The sequence below is a fragment of the Phragmites australis genome, chromosome 17 (assembly GCF_958298935.1).
Source record: "Phragmites australis chromosome 17, lpPhrAust1.1, whole genome shotgun sequence".
Taxonomy (NCBI): domain Eukaryota; kingdom Viridiplantae; phylum Streptophyta; class Magnoliopsida; order Poales; family Poaceae; genus Phragmites; species Phragmites australis.
In genome coordinates, this window is record NC_084937.1 from 18,188,185 (window position 1) to 18,193,653 (window position 5,469).

At 39.5% G+C, this 5,469-nt stretch overlaps 1 long non-coding RNA gene across 1 annotated transcript; it reads left to right on the plus strand.

The window, feature by feature from the left end:
* Window positions 1-986: 986 nt before the first annotated feature.
* LOC133897777 (uncharacterized) lies at window positions 987-1,879 on the plus strand. Its single transcript, XR_009905964.1, has 2 exons — window positions 987-1,020; window positions 1,522-1,879. It is a non-coding gene; the product is annotated as an uncharacterized LOC133897777 (long non-coding RNA).
* Window positions 1,880-5,469: the final 3,590 nt, after the last annotated feature.

Sequence of the window (5,469 nt, forward strand, 5' to 3'; positions counted from 1 at the left end):
ACTTTAACATGAAGATGGAATGGTGAAAGTGGCTTATATTAATTATCTAGAAAATACTTTTATGTTGATGTATGTTCATGGTTGTGGACTATGTGGTTTATATTCTATCATTTGAAGTATATCATGTGCATTGCACTGCATTGCATTTCATATGCATTGGAAGTTATGTCGTAATCGTACGTTGCTCGAGGAGGGGTGTGATGTAAAAGAAGACATGTTATTGTATTTCATATGCATTGGAAGTTATGTCATGATCTTAGGGTCACGACCATATTGGTACACATTGTACGTTGTCCGAGGAGGGGTGTGATGTAAAAGAAGACATATTATTGCATCCATATACGTTGCTGTATGGAATTGAATGTTCATATATGTTGAAAGTTGCATTGGAAGTTGATATGAGAAGCGATGCTTCTCCGTATATATCTATTGTGGTATGGCTTGCGGATTTATGAGGATATTGATGTCTTATGTGGATTTGCATTGTACATTATTCATGTGCATCATATTGCATTGCAATGATATTCCATATACAATTTGATTATGGAGAATTGTATACATATGTTTGAGTAGTCTTATTAACTGCAAAAGATATGTCGTTATGAGTGGGTCATTTGTGTAAAATTGTCATTTTTTATTAATGTGGCTTGATCTCTAGTCATGATAACTTGGATTGTGATATTCCATTACATGTCCTATTTACCTCTTAGAAGTTAAAGTCAATCATACTGTTGATATCTTGTCATATAGGATATATAGTTCTTTATCTAGCTTATGTTATAGTTAAGTTTGCTATGAACATGTGATTATTGAATTTTTAGGAGTAGCTATTTAACTTGCTTAAAAATGAACATGATAAATATTGTAATATCTTGTATACCTGTTTAAGTTTTAAATTGAAGCTTTAAATATTATAGTTTAAATAGCTTGTTAAAGTAGTTCACTTGCTGAGATTACACGATCTCACACTTGCATTTTTCCTCCTCAGTTTATCTTCTAGAAGCTAGCATCAAGGAATGGGTTAGCAACACGTCATCCACTTTTGCACCATCACAAATAATTTAGAGTGATGTTGTGATAATAAAGTAATAATTGCTAGTGTCGTTGCTCGATAGTTTTAACAATGTCCTCGAGCAGTTAAACTCTGGTTCTTTTAATGCTAGGATGTTCTAAAATATTAGTGTGCAGGTTTATTCATAAAATATATTGTGTTTTTTGGTTGCTTCTGCATTGCCTCTGTTATGAGGAGTTGCTACTGAATTTTTTTATAGTTCGGGATGCTTGAGGTGTAGTTGAGTAGCATTCTAGACAATTGTAGGACCTGAGGTGTTACAGTTGGTATCACAGTCTAGGCTTTAGGTCCTAGTTAATTTAATGCTAAACCTGACACATTTGCACCTGTAGGATAGGTATGTGTTGCATTTTATTGCATACGCCTTGTTTATCTCTGCTTATCCTTGTTTATTGCTTTAAATAAATATTATATTGAAGTTATTTAATTGATCCTTTATATGCATACAGGAGTTTGGCTGCTCACCCTGGGTGATTTGTCATTGATTCACTTGTAATGTGTTGTAGTTTGTTTATGTTGGAGTGGTGAGGATGTTGAGAGGTCAAAATGTTGCCACAACGTGTAGGACCTGAGAAGCTTCAGAAGACCAGTAGTATAGCTGTTGTTTGGTACTGCAGATAGGCTAAGTGGAGGGGCCCTATGATGCCTCTTTTGCACTATCAGGTGAGTTTGATCGAGTGTTAGGTTGTGATCCAAACATTCACATACAGAGCGAAATATTTTGGGTATGAGATGGACTGGCCCCCATGCCTTGTACCCTAATTATTCGTTCTCGAATGTCGGGGAGGTGGATCGATGTGTGTCTTACCTTAGAAGCATAGTGACAATGCTTCCAGCCTAAACCTTAGAATGGTCTAGGCATCTTCCTTGCGAAGTCTAGGCAGTCTTTTTGCCGGCCGTAGTGTCATGTTGAGAGTGGGACCAGAGTGATGTTCTAAGAGGTAGTCCCAGTCGTTTTGCTTTAGTTGTACCATAGTTGTTGTTTTAAGATATAGATGAGACCCTAGGTTTAAGCCTAAAGCCTTGCTTGTCCTCTATCTAAGATTTTCTATTGTTTGAGAGTTTTCTTCCGTAGTTTGATTGGCTATGCAGTTTTTGGTGTGGTTGACTTCTGTAGTCCTAAAGGCTACATGTTTTTTGAAGTGATGAAGTTCTTACTATTCTATACATGTTTGTTATGATGAATGATCATGTGGTTAACGTAAGTGAAGTAATGATGAAATGATGAATGAACATACTAACAAAAAACAATATCTACATTAACCAAATATATAATTGTAACAAAAAACAATACTAATAAAAATACATATTTTTTTACCTTATTCCTCCTCCTCCTTCCTTTTCCTCCTCCTCCTCCTCCTCCTCCCTCCTTTTTCCTCTCCTTTCTCCTTCCTCCTCTCCTTCTTCCTCGCTTTTCTCTCCCGCTCTCTTGAATCAAGCACTCAGCTGAAATCATAAAATGGCACCGAGGGAAGGCAGATGAGAACTACCTGAGCACGTGTCAAGTTTTCGCGCCCCCAGCCCGCGACTACTGACAAATCATTAGTTTTCGAGCTCCCAGCCCGCGACAATGCCTTTTTCATAGCATGGGGGAGCGAAATCTTGCTCACTATGCACACGTGGGAATTTCACAGGTGTTTTCGTTTTTCCAGGGCACGAAAACTCCTTTTTTGCATCCTCTGGATGCAAAAATCCATTTCTTGCAGTCCTTGCAGAAAAGAAAAAGAATTTCACGTTCTTCCTTTCAGGAAGGGAGGATTCGACGAAATTAATAAAATTCTCCGCAAACGTATTGAACAATATAATCAGTACCAGAACGTGAATTGGTATTATTTTTGCAATTTCTGTAATTTGCGTATTATTTTTTAAATTTACATATAAAATAATAACATTTAAAAAAAATCTCGAAATCAAACCTTTTTGGCTGTTTTGACTTATAGTTTATCCATGGTTTATTAGCAGCTCATGCACGCCAATGCCTCTCTTTGCTTGGTAATGTCAACCCAAGTACTACCACACAACTTTACCTTATTGAGGGATCCTATCATCTATGGGCTGGCCTACTACTTATTAGACAAAAATGTGAACAAAAACAAATTTTTTTAAAAAAAATTGTCTTTTTTGTTTCTCATTGTACAAGTCATTATTTGAGTTGAAATTTTTTGGAGAGCTGGATGGTAGTATCTTCTACACCACAACATTTTTTATGACTATTTCGATAGTGTTTTGAATTTTAAGAGTATTGTAACGTAATATTTTTTATTTTTAAACCTATCATCCGTTAGAAATTTTTAAAACAAGCATATATAGTTGTAATTTTTTATTTTAAAAAATAAAAAATCTCCTACCACACAACCTTACCTTTAATATTTGCAAGACTACACGCCTGTTTCAAGAAATGGTAGGAATAGGGTACCATAATCCGTTCATTGGGTAAGAAAAAGATGTCACCCGATGAATGAGCGAGACCATGTGGGCCCCGGCGATCAGGGCATTAAAAAAATCGAAGAAAGCAACTTGTCTCCCGTTCATCGGGTGAGACAAAGTTGTCGCTCGAGGTGACATCTTTGTCTCGCCTGGTGAACGGCCGACATGTTTCTTTGACCGAATTAACTTAATTTGCGGTAGAATAGGCAATTTTTTTGTTATCGAATCGTCCAATGCTATTAGATGTTTGTATGATATTTTGGATACCCGAATTTGACAGAAATAGATAGTTGAACATGGTAATTTTAATGGGAACTGCGACATATATGGGCGTTGGTATATACGGTACACGATCATTATACACCTGGAGGACACTTTTGTATGCATCGATTCGTGGTGCACCTGCCCGTGCCATAATAGGGATGGTCCTCCTCCGCCTCGTGCTCATGTTCCTCCTCCATCAATGCAATACAATGCTGGAAGTTATTGGGACTCAGGTGTCTCCTCGCAGTTCACTCTAAGTCAATACGACTAGAAGCACTATTAGGATAGCATTGTAATTTTTGCATCGTCACATCGATGCTCATGCTTTTTACCATCCCTAAGGCATGTTAGGTGAAACTCTGGTACACCACTAGGTGTATCGTATATGTCATTGTATGTTCAGTTGAAGTGTTTATTATGATTGTTATGGAATGATTGTGGTACAAGTTTATGGTACGAATAGGATCACAAAACAAAACATGATACATTAAAGATATTATAACAGTAACAATAACATAGTAGCATGAAGAAAATAGCATTACACTGGCACTATCATAGTACTATAACACCAATAATAATATAAGACCATGAAACTAACAATAACCTAATAACCTATAGGTTACGTCCACTCTTGGGGACGACCCCCTGGTCTCAACGACCCTTGGGACCCTATACCTCTATGCTCTCACCTAGTCAGCTGAGTACGTCAGCGGTTCCGGTGGCATGATCGTCCACATAGGCTATGCAGCAGGCGGTGGAGTGGTGTAACTATCCTGGGAGGGTTGTATCCCCGTAAGTGGCGTGCCAGGTATCTATGATGCACTGAGCTCATCACTCTCTCTGAAGATGTACGAGTACCCATGGACCTGAGTACCCTCCCTGATGAGCAACTCCATGTAGCTATCATTTGCCTATATGTCCCGTAGATCATCGAGCTCTGCACATGGAACAACAAAGATCACATGTTATCACCGATAAAGTGTTACTTACGTAACAATTGAATATGCATTAAGGCAGTATCGTACCCGAGCTGAGGACGCGAGAAGTCGAAGGACACGGGTCCACGCTGAAAGGCTGCATGGACCTGCTATCAGCGTAAAAGTTGTCACTGGCACCGATGAAGGCTGGCCTAGACTCTATGACACTGTAGCGGGGGTCACTGGCCCTGGAGAAAGAATGCCTAGCCCAGGCACCACAATAGTGAGGGTCAGTGGCCCTGGAGAAGGATTGCTTCCCCGAGGGGCCACCGTAGTAGTGTTGAGAAGTCGGGGTGGAAGATGGCCTCGACGGCTTGGTGGCAAAGGTCGTACGTACCGGTGGGTATGACGACTCAGCGAACGTCGCAAACGGATGTATCTGGAGAAGAGCGAACGCTCGTGCTTCTGCCTCAACTTCCGAGGATGACCTATAGCTAAGCGCCCATAACACTTTGTTCACCTGCCGGATAATCCAGCCTTCACCTCGTCCCTAGGGACCTCGAGGCCACTATCGATTTGGAGCTTGGTCACCCATGCCTCGACCTCAACCTGGTGCAGAATGTCCCTTTGTAAATAAAAGTTTCATTTCATTACTCAATTTTTTTGTAGCAACAAGTGTAGTAAATGAGGAGTCGCATAGTATTGTATGTAACTCAAGTGAACTTGTCTGGTCCCTGTGTGTCAAATACGTGTCACAAACATTGGAGACGTGCCATGGAAGCTTGGTCG